The sequence below is a fragment of the Schistocerca americana genome, chromosome 3, assembly GCF_021461395.2.
Source record: "Schistocerca americana isolate TAMUIC-IGC-003095 chromosome 3, iqSchAmer2.1, whole genome shotgun sequence".
Taxonomy (NCBI): Eukaryota; Metazoa; Arthropoda; class Insecta; order Orthoptera; family Acrididae; genus Schistocerca; species Schistocerca americana.
In genome coordinates, this window is record NC_060121.1 from 524,158,845 (window position 1) to 524,178,179 (window position 19,335).

Below are 19,335 nucleotides of genomic sequence, written 5' to 3' on the forward strand. Positions count from 1 at the left end.
GCGAACTACGGAGGAAGTGGTGTTACAGTATTGGAGTGTTTTAAGTGGTTAGACTATGATCCCCTTATTGGCTTAACCAGACGCTACATATGGAGGGATACGAAGACAATTATAGCATCGTGTACTGAGTACAGTAGAGGAACAGCTCGGAGACGATAATTTTTTAGTATCAGTATGACAATGCCATAAAGCAGCGTCTGTCCGGCAATGGCTTGTGGGAAATAACATTCATGTAATGGACTAGACTGACCAGAGCCCGATCTGGACCCAACAGGAAACCTTTGCGACGAGGTCGACTTCCTCCAGACTCCAGCGTCCGTCATCACTACCCTCTCTTGATTCGGCTTTTGAGGAAGAATGGACTGTCATGCCTACTTAGACATTCAGACACCTCTTTGAAAATGCCCCCAGCAGAGTTTTAAACAGTCAAAAAGACAAAGAGTGGACACACCCGAATTAACTTTTCATCAGAGAATGTGTAGAAAAGGTAATAGGTCTGCAACACCAAGTAACAGGCAAGAACAATTTGTCATTTCATTTATGGCTGATCATCCGACTTGTAAAATTTGGACCATATAGCACTTTTTATTTATTTATTAATTTATACAACACATAGAAGTACTCTCTATTAGTTGGAAATAAATGATGGCTTCGTAACTTAGCACCGAATAGATTATTAGATCGGTACTCCTAACTTTGTTTAATAGAAAACATTGTTAATTATAATCTGGAAAGCCAAAATGGTAACAATCAATGGAATTACTTCATACGTTTTTTTCGAAAATTTGGAACGTACGAATATCAATCCTTGCAATAGTATCCATGTTGAGTTCTAAAACAGTTAAGTTTGTGTAGCCCTGAAACGATGAATCATGTGGTTAGCCAGTAGCGATGTGTACTGTGGGTGATCGTGCCGACAGTAAAAATGTGGAAGATAAGTCTGTCACGAGAGATTCCCAGAACGTGTGACTAATGAGAAGGAACAAGGTTGTTAACGAAGTCTCTTGACAGGAAGTATGACTTCACGAGATTCGTACACATAAAGAGTTATCCAATATTCTAAGGCGAAGCCTTAATCTCAACAATAGTTATCAGTAGATAAGGACATATTACGTCATCATCCATGCCGAATTGTCGAAGACACATATAGGAACACAAAAAAGCTAAGGAAATGTGTACATCCATCCGCTGTCTCTTAGACTCGTAGATTTTTTTTTTAGTAAGTACATTAAAGTGATTCATTTACGTGAATGGTATTTTTTATGTAAGTAACATCAATTGATACCTGCAGCCAAGGCGATATTTGATTATAAGTTTCTGCACGTCCTGTGAGCCTTATAACTGAAAAATACATTTTTGATTGATCGGAGAAAATTCCAAGGTACGCAAATAATCTCATAAAATATTAAATATCTCCATAAAATTGCGCTCTGGGCTGTTTGTAGCGCTATAGATGGCGTAAAACATGTACCAGACGGTCATGTGACCATCCATCGCTGTCGTAAGTCGTGGCAGTGAAGTGGTTTGTATGTGCCAGACCATTCATGGAACCGGCGAGGTAAGACTGGTCCATTGGGAGACGTGGAAGAATGGCTGATAGGATCTGTGTCCACATCGGGAACTGAGTTGCCCGATTTGTTGGTGTATCATGCCGGACTGTCCATCGCCGCTACAAGGAGTGCTGCACCATTAGCAAGCATTCAAAACGCCGTAAGAACAGCTGTCGTGGCATGAGCCTAATAGACAGGGACTGGGGGAGAGTGTCACGCCTTATCAATGAAAATCGGTTTCAGACTCGACGGAGACTGTGTTGCTGCCAGTGAATTTAGGTCCGTCTCAAGAATTTCCGACAGAACAAAGAGATTAGATATGCATGCAATGGACATTTGGAGTCGGGCGCTCGCAAAAGGCCTTGTATCTACTCGTACACCCACATCCACATGATTACTCTGAAATTAACATTTAAGTGCCTGGCAGATGGTTTCATCAATTCACCTTCAAACTATTTCTCTACCGTTCTACTCTCGATCAGCGTACGGGAAAACGAACACTTAAATCTTTCCGCGCGAGCTCTGATTTCTCTTACTTCATACCGATGAATATTTCTTCCTATGTAGGTGAGCGGCAACAAAATATTTTCGCATTCAGAGGAGAAATTTGAAGGTTGAAATTTCTTGAGAAGATCCTGCCGCGACGAAAAACACCTTTGTTTTATGATTGCCACCCTAATTTGAATGTCATGTCCGTGACACTCTCCCTTATTTCGCGATAACACAAAACGAGCTGCCGTCCTTTGAACTTTTTCATTCCGTCCGTCAATCCTGTTAGGTAAGACTCTCATGCAGCACAGCAATACTCAAGTATAGGACGAACAGTCTTAGTGTAGACGGTCTCTTTAATAGAAGTTCTCTCAATAAATCGGTGTCTTTGGTACGCTTTCCCCACAACATATGTATGTGATCGTTCCAATTTAAGTTAGTTGTAACTGTAATCCCCCTTACAGCGGTTGCAGTCACAGCCTTTAGATTTACGTGATTTATAGTATATCCGAAATTTAGTGGATTCCTTTTAGTACTCATGTGAGTGACTTCACACTTATGAGGAACGATGTCAAAAGCATTCCGAAAATCAACAAATGAGAAATCAATTTGACATCCTCTGCCGATAACACTCATTACTTCGGGAAAATAAAGAGCTAGTTGTGTTTCACAACAACGATATTTTCTGAATCCTCGTTGGGTAATTGCCAATAGATCGTTTTCTTCTAGGAAATTAACACTGTTCGAACACAGTATATGTTTCAAAATCGTTCTGCAAATCAACGTTAGTAAGTTAGCAGTTCACTCCTGTTTCGTTTCTTAAGTATTTCTGTGACCTGTGCAACTTTCCATTCTTTAAGTACAGATCTTTCGACGAGAGAGGGGTTGTATATGATTGCTAAGCACAGAGCTGTTCTGTCAGCATACTCTGAAACGAACCTAACTGGTATACAATCTGGACCAGAGTGCTTTCCTTTATTACGCGATTTAATGGAGGCTATCTACGTCTAAGTTACTCAAGTTGGCAGTTGTTTTTGATTCACATTCAGCAATATTTACATCAGAATGAGATTTTCACTCTGCAGCGGAGTGTGCGCTGATATGAAACTTCCTGGCAGATTAAAACTGTGTGCCCGACCGAGACTCGAACTCGGGACCTTTGCCTTTCGCGGGCAAGTGCTCTACCAACTGAGCTACCGAAGCACGACTCACGCCCGGTACTCACAGCTTTACATCTACCAGTACCTCGTCTCCTACCTTCCAAACTTTACAGAAGCTCTCCTGCGAACCTTGCAGAACTAGCACTCCTGAAAGAAAGGATATTGCGGAGACATGGCTTAGCCACAGCCTGGGGGATGTTTCCAGAATGAGGTTTTCACTCTGCAGCGGAGTGTGCGCTGATATGAAACTTCCTGGCAGATTAAAACTGTGTGCCCGACCGAGACTCGAACTCGGGACCTTTGCCTTTCGCGAGCAAGTGCTCTACCAACTGAGCTACCGAAGCACGACTCACGCCCGGTACTCACAGCTTTACTTCTACCAGTACCTCGTCTCCTACCTTCCAAACTTTACAGAAGCTCTCCTGCGAACCTTGCAGAACTAGCACTCCTGAAAGAAAGGATATTGCGGAGACATGGCTTAGCCACAGCCTGGGGGATGTTTCCAGAATGAGATTTTCACTCTGCAGCGGAGTGTGCGCTGATATGAAACTTCCTGGCAGATTAAAACTGTGTGCCCGACCGAGACTCGAACTCGGGGCCTTTGCCTTTCGCGGGCAAGTGCTCTACCAACTGAGCTACCGAAGCACGACTCACGCCCGGTACTCACAGCTTTACTTCTACCAGTACCTCGTCTCCTACCTTCCAAACTTTACAGAAGCTCTCCTGCGAACCTTGCAGAACTAGCACTCCTGAAAGAAAGGATATTGCGGAGACATGGCTTAGCCACAGCCTGGGGGATGTTTCCAGAATGAGATTTTCACTCTGCAGCGGAGTGTGCGCTGATATGAAACTTCCTGGCAGATTAAAACTGTGTGCCCGACCGAGACTCGAACTCGGGACCTTTGCCTTTCGCAGGCAAGTGCTCTACCAACTGAGCTACCGAAGCACGACTCACGCCCGGTACTCACAGCTTTACTTCTACCAGTACCTCGTCTCCTACCTTCCAAACTTTACAGAAGCTCTCCTGCGAACCTTGCAGAACTAGCACTACTGAAAGAGAGGATATTGTGGAGACATGGCTTAGCCACAGCCTGGGGGATGTTTCCAGAATGAGATTTTCACTCTGCAGCGGAGTGTGCGCTGATATGAAACTTCCTGGCAGATTGAAACTGTGTGCCCGACCGAGACTCGAACTCGGGACCTTTGCCTTTCGCGGGCAAGTGCTCTACCAACTGAGCTACCGAAGCACGACTCACGCCCGGTACTCACAGCTTTACTTCTACCAGTACCTCGTCTCCTACCTTCCAAACTTTACAGAAGCTCTCCTGCGAACCTTGCAGAACTAGCACTCCTGAAAGAAAGGATATTGCGGAGACATGGCTTAGCCACAGCCTGGGGGATGTTTCCAGAATGAGATTTTCACTCTGCAGCGGAGTGTGCGCTGATATGAAACTTCCTGGCAGATTAAAACTGTGTGCCCGACCGAGACTCGAACTCGGGACCTTTGCCTTTCGCGGGCAAGTGCTCTACCAACTGAGCTACCGAAGCACGACTCACGCCCGGTACTCACAGCTTTACTTCTACCAGTACCTCGTCTCCTACCTTCCAAACTTTACAGAAGCTCTCCTGCGAACCTTGCAGAACTAGCACTCCTGAAAGAAAGGATATTGCGGAGACATGGCTTAGCCACAGCCTGGGGGATGTTTCCAGAATGAGATTTTCACTCTGCAGCGGAGTGTGCGCTGATATGAAACTTCCTGGCAGATTAAAACTGTGTGCCCGACCGAGACTCGAACTCGGGACCTTTGCCTTTCGCGGGCAAGTGCTCTACCAACTGAGCTACCGAAGCAGGACTCACACCCGGTACTCACAGCTTTACTTCTACCAGTACCTCGTCTCCTACCTTCCAAACTTTACAGAAGCTCTCCTGCGAACCTTGCAGAACTAGCACTCTTGAAAGAAAGGATATTGCGGAGACATGGCTTAGCCACAGCCTGGGGGATGTTTCCAGAATGAGATTTTCACTCTGCAGCGGAGTGTGCGCTGATATGAAACTTCCTGGCAGATTAAAACTGTGTGCCCGACCGAGACTCGAACTTGGGACCTTTGCCTTTCGCGGGCAAGTGCTCTACCAACTGAGCTACCGAAGGACGACTCACGCCCGGTACTCACAGCTTTACTTCTACCAGTACCTCGTCTCCTACCTTCCAAACTTTACAGAAGCTCTCCTGCGAACCTTGCAGAACTAGCACTCCTGAAAGAAAGGATATTGCGGAGACATGGCTTAGCCACAGCCTGGGGGATGTTTCCAGAATGAGATTTTCACTCTGCAGCGGAGTGTGCGCTGATATGAAACTTCCTGGCAGATTAAAACTGTGTGCCCGACCGAGACTCGAACTCGGGACCTTTGCCTTTCGCGGGCAAGTGCTCTACCAACTGAGCTACCGAAGCACGACTCACGCCCGGTACTCACAGCTTTACTTCTACCAGTACCTCGTCTCCTACCTTCCAAACTTTACAGAAGCTCTCCTGCGAACCTTGCAGAACTAGCACTCCTGAAAGAAAGGATATTGCGGAGACATGGCTTAGCCACAGCCTGGGGGATGTTTCCAGAATGAGATTTTCACTCTGCAGCGGAGTGTGCGCTGATATGAAACTTCCTGGCAGATTAAAACTGTGTGCCCGACCGAGACTCGAACTCGGGACCTTTGCCTTTCGCGGGCAAGTGCTCTACCAACTGAGCTACCGAAGCAGGACTCACACCCGGTACTCACAGCTTTACTTCTACCAGTACCTCGTCTCCTACCTTCCAAACTTTACAGAAGCTCTCCTGCGAACCTTGCAGAACTAGCACTCTTGAAAGAAAGGATATTGCGGAGACATGGCTTAGCCACAGCCTGGGGGATGTTTCCAGAATGAGATTTTCACTCTGCAGCGGAGTGTGCGCTGATATGAAACTTCCTGGCAGATTAAAACTGTGTGCCCGACCGAGACTCGAACTTGGGACCTTTGCCTTTCGCGGGCAAGTGCTCTACCAACTGAGCTACCGAAGGACGACTCACGCCCGGTACTCACAGCTTTACTTCTACCAGTACCTCGTCTCCTACCTTCCAAACTTTACAGAAGCTCTCCTGCGAACCTTGCAGAACTAGCACTCCTGAAAGAAAGGATATTGCGGAGACATGGCTTAGCCACAGCCTGGGGGATGTTTCCAGAATGAGATTTTCACTCTGCAGCGGAGTGTGCACTCCTTTCTTTCAGGAGTGCTAGTTCTGCAAGGTTCGCAGGAGAGCTTCTGTAAAGTTTGGAAGGTAGGAGACGAGGTACTGGTAGAAGTAAAGCTGTGAGTACCGAGCGTGAGTCGTGCTTCGGTAGCTCAGTTGGTAGAGCACTATCCCGCGAAAGGCAAAGGCCCCGAGTTCGAGTCTCGGTCGGGCACACAGTTTTAATCTGCCAGGAAGTTTCATATCAGCGCACACTCCGCTGCAGAGTGAAAATCTCATTCTGGAAACATCCCCCAGGCTGTGGCTAAGCCATGTCTCCGCAGTATCCTTTCTTTCAGGAGTGCTAGTTCTGCAAGGTTCGCAGGAGAGCTTCTGTAAAGTTTGGAAGGTAGGAGACGAGGTACTGGTAGAAGTAAAGCTGTGAGTACCGGGCGTGAGTCGTGCTTCGGTAGCTCAGTTGGTAGAGCACTTGCCCGCGAAAGGCAAAGGTCCCGAGTTCGAGTCTCGGTCGGGCACACAGTTTTAATCTGCCAGGAAATTTCATATCAGCGCACACTCCGCTGCAGAGTGAAAATCTCATTCTGGAAACATCCCCCAGGCTGTGGCTAAGCCATGTCTCCGCAATATCCTTTCTTTCAGGAGTGCTAGTTCTGCAAGGTTCGCAGGAGAGCTTCTGTAAAGTTTGGAAGGTAGGAGACGAGGTACTGGTAGAAGTAAAGCTGTGAGTACCGGGCGTGAGTCGTGCTTCGGTAGCTCAGTTGGTAGAGCACTTGCCCGCGAAAGGCAAAGGTCCCGAGTTCGAGTCTCGGTCGGGCACACAGTTTTAATCTGCCAGGAAGTTTAATATTTACTTCGTCTTCTTTGGTGAAGGAATTTCGGAAAAAAACCGTGTTTAGCAACTTAGTACTTTATTGTTTACACAGGAAAGCAAGTTATAAAGAGAAGTGTTCATTGCGCGTATTGATAGTCCAGTTGCTACGGGCTTATTTATCGACTGTCATTTTTGTGTAGAACCTCAACCTGTCAGGCTGTGCTTGAGTTTACATAACTGTTATTTTCAATTGAGATTTTGATTGTGATTCGTTGGCCAATTCTGCTCTATCGTTTAAGCATTTCAATTGTATTTACAATTGAGAATACTGATACGGTATTTCGGCATGGGTTTTGTCATGGAAAACGCTGCTGCTGCTTGTACAGAATACGTTAGATGATTTCAGTGAAGCTTATTTTGTTTAATTACTGGCCTGTAAATTAGTTGGAATTTGTCATTTCAACATTTCTAAGTCTAATCTGCAGTCTATATAATGATCGAAGTCCGGTTTAGATTATTATTATCAGGCAAAACTAACTTTTTGTATTAATGACTAACAAGAAGACGGTTTTGCGGAATCAAGCTCGCTGCTTTTTAACAAAGACTGCTGGGCGTGATGCTAAAATTATTTTGTGCCATAAAAAAGATTCAAGTAGGTCTATATTATCTTACAAAATTTTCACTATTATGTGTTTTCTTTTCTTATTGGGAAAGTGATGTATCCTTCCTCTCGATAACATTTTACTATCACGAATAAATGCAAAACAACAGAAGTCCATACCAGAGGAAACAAGACACATTACAGTGGGTCATACTTATTCTAATCGTCAGTAGCGCCTCATTTCATACAATCTGTCTCTCTCTCCCTCATACAGTTTACGACAAGAATTATGGAAAACTGTTACATACACACATCGAGATTGCAAAGCCATTGTGTAAATACTTGTAGTTAAATGCATGATGTAATGTTTCACCTTTTCCGCCCCGGTATGGAGTTTGTTGTTTTAAATTTGTTCATGAAAGTAAAATGTTACCGAAGGAAGGATATACTGCATTGCCGATAAGTAAATAAAACATGTAATCATAAAATTGGCAAGAATGTATTAGCTTTGTTAGTCTTTTCTTACAGCATAAAACTATTTTTACTCGTGTGAATTTACTTTCATTCTCATGCAAGAACTCGTTTCAGGTCAATCAGTCGGCATTGGAAAGCAACCATCTTGGAGACGACAAACAGTGTTATCGTTCAACGATAGTACAAAGATCTATTACGTCATAGTCCCAACATACACAGTCGTGACACTGCTGTGAAAATTGTTACCGTCTGACAGTTGGAACGACACTAGCACGTCTAGTGGCGAGAAAGCAGCCGCAAGATTAACGTTTTCATTTATTTTTCTACTTGAGTAACGAAATATTTATTATATTTTTGCTTTCCAAGCATTAATAAATTATTGAGAGATATGAATGATCGTGATATAAACGTAGAAACGGACGAATCTAACTGATTCCGAGCCATAAGCTACAACTTATTCATGAAGAAATACTTTCTAATATGTGTATAATTGCAGCTTATACCGCTGAAATCGAGAAACTATAAACACATATTTCACCCATGAGGAGCACATATTTCTGTTTTGTCTGTTCTTATTATGATTGACACTTTCCTTGTCACGTAACAATATTCTGATTGGAGTCTAATGATTCGTAATTTCTTACAATTCACTCGACTTTTGCTTCAAAACCGAATGTGTTGAAGTTTCTTACCATTTGTGGCTCAGATATAGCAACAATAGCGGAATTGGTTTCTTCTGTGCTCAGAAGCAGTTTCGTTGCTTTTTACATTTTGCTGTCAGGTCTGTGTAATTTTCCCTTCATCTACACTTGTGGCGGCTTATTTGATACGTTAAGTAATGTAGGTACTGCAGTTCCATACAAGTTTTCTATGTTCCACATTCACTGATTTAGCTGGACGTGTAGTGAACAAATCTTTCTGCAAAAGGTCAGTCTTATGTTGTTTACCGCCTATTTTTTGTTCTTAAAACAAAACGATATTCTTCAATACATATTTGTTGGTTACAAGAGGATAGTAAATTAACTGTTCTGTAATGTGCCGTCTCATGCCTCCCAGGCTCCTTAGGAAACTAAATAAACCCAAATCTGATACCATTTTTCAGTGATTGCCGATTTTAATGGCACTACATATAGGTCCCATTGTAAAAACTGCACTGAAGAGCCAAAGAAACTGGTACACCTGCCTAGTATCGTGTAAGGCCCCCGCGAGCACGCAGAAGTGCCGCAACACGATGTGGCGTGGACTCAACTAATGTCTGAAGTAGTGCTGGAGGGAATTGACACCATGAATCCTGCAGGGCTGTCCATAAATCCGTAAGAGTACGAGGGGGTGGAGATCTCTTCTGAACAGCGCGTTGCAAGGCATCCCAAATATGCTCAATAATGTTCATGTCTGGAGAGTTTGATGGCCAGCGGAGGTGCTTAAACTCAGAAGAGTGTTCCTTCAGCCACTCTGTAGCAGTCGTATGTAAACGTATCAGGGGTCCCATATCACTCCAACTCCACAGGGCCCACAACATTACAGAGCCTCCACCAGCTTGAACAGCCCCCTGCTGACATGCACGGTCCATGGATTCATGAGGTTGTCTCCATACCCGTACACGTCCGTCCGCTCGATGCAATTTGAAACGAGATTCGTCTGACCAGGCAACATGTTTCCAGCCATCAACAGTCCAATGTCGGTGTTCACAGGTCCAGGCAGGACGTAAAGCTTTGTGTTGTGCAGTCATCAAGGGTCACGAGTGGGCTTCCAGCACTGAAAGCCCATATCGATGATGTTTCATTGAATGGTTCGCACACTGACACTTGTTCATGGCCCAGCACTGAAATCTGCAGCAAATGCGAAAGGGTTGCATTTTTGTCACGTTGAACGATTCTCTTCAGTCCTCTTTTTGCAGGATCTTTTTCCGACTGCAGCGATGTCGGAGATTGCATGGTGGATCAGTATTTTGAGGTGCTTTGTACTGTTCATGTGAGGGGCTCAGGGCTGGAAGAGTGGTGGGGGCAGGGGTCTTCATAATCCAGGGCTACAATCACAGAAGAGGGAACATTATCCTGTAAGGCATAGAGGAGGGAGGATTTATTTTCCTACCCTGCAAGGCAAAGTTGTAATGTCGCAGTAGCAGAAACTCAGTTGGTCACTTGACTACGTATATAGATGCTCCGGTTTAAATGGCGCCCGTTAGTATTGGAGTAAGGCCCGTTATGGAGCAAAATACAATTATCCAAGATGATGGCGATGAGTCATCTAAGATGGCGGCGATGATGTCATCCAAGATGGCGGCTTTTGGTGGGAAAGTGTCACACCCTCTCCTCTCCCCCAGAAAAATGGCAGGAAGTTCAAATTCCAACAGGATAATGCATCATACTACGGTTATCTCTGTTAACCTAAGAAAATCGCAGGAAGATAGGTCACTTGGGCTACCTCCACTAACCTACATCACCTGACCACCACCTCCTCCTAGGAACCAGTGCCGAGTTTGAATTTTGGCGGTAAAGAAAGGTCACTTGGGGTTTCTCTACAAACCTTGGAAAATTGTGGGAAACAAAGGTCACCTCAAAAAAGAATGGTTCAAATGGCTCTGAGCACTATGGGACTTAACATCTGAGGTCATCAGTCCCCTAGAACTTAGAACTACTTAAACCTAACTAACCTAAGGATATCACACACATCCATGCCAGTGGCAGGATTTGAAACTGCGACTGTAGCAGTCGCAAGGTTCTGGACTGAAGCGCCTAGAACCGCTCGGCCACCGCAGCCGCCAAAGGTCACCTCCACTAACCTAAGTCACCCGGTCGCCACCTCTTCCTAAGGCTTGGTGGGAAAAGGACTGAGCCTGCACTGGGCTGGTGGAGAGAGGAAGGAGTGTACTTTATTTATTTTGGGATAATTTATTTAGGGATGGAGATATTTGTCACAATGATACAGAACACACAGTCTGACATGCCACACAGCATACAGACCTGCAAACTACTCCTACACAACTCATGTATAAAGCTCTACACATGCACTTGCTAATTGTAAACTGTCAAAATAACGCATTGCACAGCCTACAGATGTGCAAACTACTTGTAAATAATGCAATACATTTACATCCAAAGAGCCAAACAACTTGTAAATTGTCAAAATAATAATCTATCTAAAAGACTGTGCAAACATGCATGCTAATCGTCAACTGTCAAAATCGTGCACCAGTCTTTATTTAAACAGTTAGAGGCAGCACCACCATCCAGTGTGTTCACCATGAGGTCCGCACTCCAACTGACATAGTACACAGTACCACCACCAGAGAGCGCTGTTTTTCTTTTCGTGATGTAATCCAAGTTTGTGGGCGGAAATGGCGGGAAAACGATTCTGCCTGTGCTGGAAATGAGTCTTTATTTTGCAGGCAGTGTCTCCACCATGAGATCTAGACTCCAACTGACTTAGTACACAGTACTGCCACCAGAGGGTGCTCACATCCGTCCTGTGATGTAATCCGAGACGGTGGTCTGGAGGGGGAAAATGGCATGAAAATGACTCAGCCAGTGCTGAGTTGCTGGGGAGACTGAGGAAGGAGTGTACTCTATTTATTTTGGAACATTTTATTTAGGGGTGGAGTATATTTTTATCACACTGATGCAAAACACCCACTCTGATGTGCTTGGGGTCACAATACACAATCTGCAGACCTGTAAACTACTTCCAAATAACGCTCTCCAGACACGCAAACTACTCCTAATTTACTAAAATAATTTCAGTACAGACCTGCAAACTGCTCCCAAGTAAATCAGTACACAGATGTGCAGACATGAAATCAACTCATAAACTGTCCAAATAGCGCATAGCACAGCCTACAGGCCCACTCGTGAAATAATACAACAGACATGCAATCAACGAGCACAAGTACCACACCCCCCCCCCCCCCCCCCGCCCCCTGTCCAGTAGAGCACACAGGAGGCTAGTGACAACCCCCACAAAGTGACACAACCATCAGCTGTCAAACCACACACAGACTCTTGTTAGGGTCCCGCACCCATGAGGCAGTGGCATCCCTTTCATACTTGTCACCTAAGAAATACGTGTTCACCTAGGCACCGGTGCTGACAAGACTGGGCAGGAGCACAGACGTGCCAGGGGCGCGCTGTCACAGCCGCAAGCCACCACCAGATACAGGTGAAAATTGCCTCTGTTTTCGAGTATACAGTCACTGTTATACTGACGTCACAGAACTCCAAGGCACGATCACGCAGACCCATACGCAAGATGCCTCCGGGCAGCACATGTCTTTAACGTTGATGAGAGAGTAGCACAAGGCGCACTGTTCCTAGTGTGACATGACACATGCTTCTAACCCTGCTTAACCACCCAGCATGACTGATGCAACACTGCGAAGTGCATGCATGTAGCTACAAACCTTCGCAAGTGCATCTAACAATGATCTCAATCTTATACTGATGTCACATGAGTATGTAAAAAATAAGAACCAAGTCGACCTCACAGAAATTGTATAGTGTCCCAGAAATAGTTAACGCTCGCTTTCGTGATGCCCCAGCTTGTATGCACGAAAATTCTATCCCTACCAGAAGCTGTTTACGAAGATAACGCAGAATAACATCGAATGCAGTCTTCCTCGCGGACCTAAAGTGGTACCCAATCCATCACGTGTTACCCTTCCTGCTTTCAACACACACACAAACATTCCCTCCGCTATGTAGGGTCTCCTGTTTCCCAGCACAAAGGATGTGAATGAATTGAGCATTATGATTGGCTCTTATCGAATTTAACCACCGAATTACTGATACTGGAGGTATCAAAGCACCATACACCTGCTCTTTCTTTCTGGAGATGCGACTTTCAGTGGTAAAATTATTTTGCACAGACCGCTAAATTGCATTGACAGTCAAACCCACAAAGTCATCTACAGATCATCAAATACATATGAGACTCACAAGAATATTCGAATCCAGGAAGATATTTACCACTGTAGCTACAATTAAATATTACGATTGCTGCTACAGTCTGACACTGATCGATGTACAGGTAATGTCTCCTCTTGACGACTGTGCTTCTGGAATGAATCTCAGTATCTATAGCACACATAATTTTCCATGTAAAAAATCTCTCTCATACCCTCGCGGTTATTGATGTGCTGAATCTATTTGTCCCTCATGATAGGACACACAGCCATCCTCTCTAGTCAGGCCACAACATAAACCTTAGTAACTTTACAATGCAATATACACACATTTTACACAACATAAGCCACAGTAACTTTACAATACAACATAGACACATTTTACACAAACAGTGCAGTTATCTTTTATATCTGTCCAGCAGCCAGAAAAATTATGGTAGCCAACACTCACACCAGCTATAGGTCACGATGCTCCTCAGTCCTAGGGAAGCACCATCAGTCTTTTCTTTCTTTCTACAAACGAGACATTCAGTGGCAATAAACTATTTTACACCAATCACCATATTGCACGGACAACTAAACCTTGCAAAGTGCCATACATATTGTTAAATATGGAAAGACTCTTACTCAGTTACAATGCTCTCCCACTGAGGACAAGAGCTTGAATATTAGAGCATGAAACCGATTGCCAACCCAGCAATATATCACCACATACCATGTTGATGTAGTAAACATACAATTTATACCCTTTGCCATACAAAATCTTCCCTTTTACATCAGAGCACCCTCAGTGGACCAAAATCGCGCTCAGAACTGTTCTACAAATTCGGGATCGTTTCCCCTCGGCACAAACGCGTTATTGTTTCTGCTCCAAACCTGCTTCCTTGCTTGCTCGTTTTCTACACACATCTCCAGACTCAGGGATTACAAGAACACACATATTTTTGCATGGTTCACCATAATATTATACCATTTTCGCGTTACTTCTCGATATCAACCACTAAGCAGCATACTACTGATTGCTAGCGCAACATAATTCCCAAGATATAGACTGGAAATTATTTCTCTACAAACCCCAAACTTTAGCGAGGTGCAGCATGCTGTAAACCACTGAGTAACTGGAAACAAATAGAAGAAACTGATATTTCCACTCTCAAATACCGACATCGGTGATGTAACAGATTCCAAATAATCCCTATAATTTACAAGCCAACTAAGGTCTTTCCCATGTCTAGAGAACAGGCAACGTGTCTTCCACATGATAGATGCACACACCACAATCGATCTTCTCTCAACTAAGTAAAGGCACGGGATGTGCAGAAGCAGTCAATTTAACAATTTACGTGGGAGGGAATAACGGTCCAGCGCAAACGCACCTCCATACACAATTTTCTCAAAATGCCATTTGATCATGAAAGCTGCCCAACATATACTAAGTATTAGTTCGCTATTCGGTCGTCTAGACGATGTCAAAGTTAACTCAGATACATTCCCACACTCCATCAGGCCTCTGCATTCAGACGGCTGCTGCCGTTAAAAGGAAAAGTGAATCACTCCCACCACAGGCCATGCATACACGGAATAATCCTAGAAAACTGGTCACATATATGTTTTATCACTATACTTACAATTAAATGTTACATTCATGGTCTCAATTGAACAGCATTCGACAATCAGCAAAGTATCGGAAATACACGCTGCTGAAGGCTGTGGCTCTGGAAATGGAAATATCTGTACCTTCCTTATGACTGGACATAGTCATCTCCTTTACACATGTAGGAACACAAACACATACATATAAGCCGCATGCTCAAATGCAAACATATCACCCCTCCCCCCCCCCCCCCACTACTACTAAGTATAACACTTGACCAATAAATGATTCCACACGATGCAAAATAATACTGACCGAAAATCATCGATGGTTGGGCATGTCTCCTAGGTTTTTCTTGTGAGTGCTACCACTGTCTCTGAGAAAGAGAGATGTAATCGGCCAGATTAAAAAAAAGACAAAACAGATCGCAACAACTACTGTTGTTGCTGTGACAACGGTCTTGGTTCTACAGATGCACACAAGTATCCATGTTAAAAGCTATACCCGCTTTACAAATCGAGGTACGACATTACCTCTGAATGAGGTGGTTTTTTCAGGACAAATATCGTGACAGTGATCGTAGAAATGTGTATTATCGGACCAACACGTAGCCCACAATGCAACCTCATGATAAAATTACCACATTTTGAAAGTGCTTCGTCTATGGAACGTGGTATGTAAGCGGTGTTTGAGACTCCCTCACACCGCCCCAGCTAGATAATTCTATAGTATTTGTAATGCATTCTGTCTCAATACCACATCAGAGGTTCCGCAATGATGTGTGGGATTTGGAAACAGGTCATTCCATTCAAGCACACACCTGCATTGGATCCTATTGACAATTCCTTTAATGATTACAGCCACTACTCAAACATATTTCTGGCACTCCCATATCTCGAAACGAGTCACCTTTCCTGAACCTAGCTGCTACAGTAAAATTCCAAAGTGGCTTTAGTAATCCCCTATGCATCTTGCAACTGATCACATTTCTACAGTTTTCCGCATGCGATCGTTCCAATTTAAGTCAGAACTCAGCAAAAATCGGAGAAAGACATATCCATCACCTTCTGCATCCCGTGTAGAAACACAATGACCTGAGTTAGTACAACAGGACCATGTTTTGACCATTTGACAGAAATGCGAGCAAATTGGTATGCATCCAAATTAGATACAGATACTACAATCTGAAGCAGATCCACGTCCATTCAAATCAATCAGCCCAACATGCTATCATCGTTATTCTCTACCCCCCAACAGAGAAAAATTACGAACTAAGAAAGGTCCACTAACTTCATCCGATATATAAGTCACCTAGGCACTGATGCTGGCGCAATGACGCAAAGCTGCAGTGCAGTCCAGTGTGGAGAATGAGATTTCGCAATGCCTCCCAGAATAGCGCAGCGTGCAGCCCTCCAAGCGTTCCTAACGGTATACCCAGTCCCTCACCGAATGTACACATCAAACTGCTCCTGCTACTGCTGCCTGTGTGGCACAATCCTATTAAATATACAGGCACTGCAGAAGCCACTTCAAAGTTTGATCACCTATGCTCTAGGCGAATGATCGTATCACACAGACTGTACTAAGCCACAAAAGACTCTCCCTCTGGTCCTGTTTAGTTGTTTGAAACACTGTTTTCTAACACGCTTTTGGACAATACCACAAATTTCGTTTTTCTGCCACAAATTCGAGACCTGTGCCAGGTTCTAATATGACATTAAGAAGTTCTGATCCAAGGCCTTTCACAGGAAACTAGATGTTGCACGGTGTAAATCATGTTCATACGGCTGATACCATAACATGCCACACATCGGCTGATTTTAAATAAAAGACAGTCACAACATAAGCAAACTGGAAGAGCTCTACAGCATTGGCGTAGGTCTCCAAACTACAGTCCAAAGGTGATTCACGAGCTCTACATCTGGACTCGTCTCTCACACTGACGGAATAGCTGATGGCTCTGCGTTCCCTTTCGACTGATTCCTCATATTGCACTCATGTACACGATCAGTGTTTCAGTGCCATCCACCCCAGAAGGTGCTGTCCATCCACCAAAACTCTTTCCCCAACTCAACCAAGCGATATCAGTCAATCATTGTGTGGTAACCAACAGTGTGCCAGTGCATGGATGGAATGGAAAAGACACCATCGATGTACTCTAATAATAAACATCACAGTTGATAGCGTGAACAATTTTAGCAATTTCATAGTAACTTAACACCAGCCAGTGATGTGACAGCATGTTTCCCCAATTTCAGTATCATAGCTAAACCACCCCTTCTCCACTTTGCGAGTATCTTTGCAAACATGGATAGATGACTGTGCAGTACGTCCATGCAGTGTTAATTCTCGAACATATGAATCATCAAATGGCTCTCAGCACTATGGGACTTAACATCGATGGTCATCAGTCCCCTAGAACTTAGAACTACTTAAACCTAACTAACCTAAGGACAGCACACAACACCCAGTCATCACGAGGCAGAGAAAGATGAATCATCAAAGTATACCAGACAGCACTCCACATATTTCTGTCACCTCGAGCATAGTGTTCAATTTACGATCTATCTCTCCATGTATGGGAGTCACAGAGCATTGTCGCTGTCATAGAGTAAAATTAGAGAGTGAAAGACCTTCCTCACACTGTCATTGACCAACCCGCCCTGCAGGACCATTAGCGAATTAATCTGCAACCGACCAGAAGAAGACCGCTACACTCCACGTCTCGTGAATGAATGGAGCTCTCCGAGTCCTCTCCCATCTAGAGATGCGCCCATGTCGAGGAGGTTAGCACTCCTTATCGAAGTCTGCTGTAGAAGAAAGAAAGAAAGAAAAATACACTCTGAAGAAGCTCTCAACGTTCATTGACGTTATTGGATTCTGATATTAGTTGCTAAAAGCATATTATTTAGAAATTTGGCTGAGACTCACAGGCTGCATGAATACTTTAAGTGGGCCACACGCAGCCTGCGGGCCACAGTTTGTCGACCACTGCTCTAGGGCATCATACAAAATACTTCTTATTGATTTCTAACGTACTTCAGCCTCCCTGTTTTGCTGGTGTACACCCGCTACCCCCAGAAAATTCGCAGCTCTTTCGTGAGTTCGTGCATGGCGCCCATTTTTCCTTACCAGGCTGCAGTTCCTTCCCCATGCCACCTCTCCCTATCATCGCTCCTTCCCCTCTGCCCCCTCCTACCCCTTTCTCGGTGTTCTTACTTATGTCGACCTGGCTATCCACCTGGTTTCTTGTATCCCTTGCGGTTTTTGTTCCCCTTAAGTTTTCTTTTTCACCTCTCCTTTTTCGCGTTTTTGGTCCCACTTTGGGGTTTAACCACCAATTCTAAATTTTCTCTCTGTAGTGTGAGCCATATGGAGAAGAACTCCCTCCCTGCCGTCTATGGCGCGAATTCCTCACACCTACTTTCCCCTCTTCCTTCCCTGCTGTAGCTCCATCCCCTGTCCTGCTAGGTCACCAGCACATGTAGCCAGCCCATGTCGTGGGGCTGTTATATACCCATGTAGCTGAGCCCCCTAACAACACAAGGATTACACTTTTGATACCTGAGCTGTTGCCTCCCCATGTATGCCTAGGAGTGGTTGCTTGTCATTCTGGGGCATCAGAACTTTCAACAACAGTCGGCATGCCGGTTGGCTCTTGCTGTGATCCCTTGATTGGAGTGGGTGCTTTCAGCTCCAAAGAGGTTGGTAATGGAACTTTTAATGCTGGTTCTTACGACCCTTCGGCCTTCACTTTCCTGGATATTCTCTGGGAGAAGGGTCAGGCACCGCAGATTGAGGTGAAACACTTTCCCCGCAACCTGGTCTGGACTAGGAGTGACAGTGACACTTTCACCGCCACAAGGTCGTTACTTTCAGAGGAAAATATCGAAGACAACGGCATGAGGATGCAGAAGGCAATGGAAACAGCTGCATTAAAGACACATATGGTGTATCCACAGGACATGAGATAGGAAAAAGAGTAAGTGAGTTCTGTTACAAATTTCAGCTAGTAATAGTGATTACTCTGTTCAAGAATCACAAGATGAGGAGGTATACTTGGAAAAGGGCGGGTGATACGGAAATATTTCAGTTAGATTACATCATGGTCGGACAGAGATTCCTAAATCAGATACTGGATTGTAAGGCGTACGCAGCAGCAGATATAGACTCAGATCACAATGTAGCAGTGATGAAGAGTAGGCTGAAGTTTAAGAGATTAGTCAGGAATAATCAATACGCAAAGAAGTGGGATACAGAAGTACTAAGGAATGACGAGATACATTTGAAGTTCTCTAAGGCTATAGATACAGCAATAAGGAATAGCTCAGTAGGCAGTACAGCTGAAGAGGAATGGACATCTCTAAAAAGGACAATCACAGAAATTGGAAAGAAAAACGTAGGTACAAAGAAAGTAACTGCGAAGAAACCACGATTAACAGAAGAAATACTTCAATTGAAAATGGCTTCGTGAAAAATGTGAAGAAATCGAAAAGGAAATGATTGTCAGAAGGACTGACTCAGCATATAGGAAA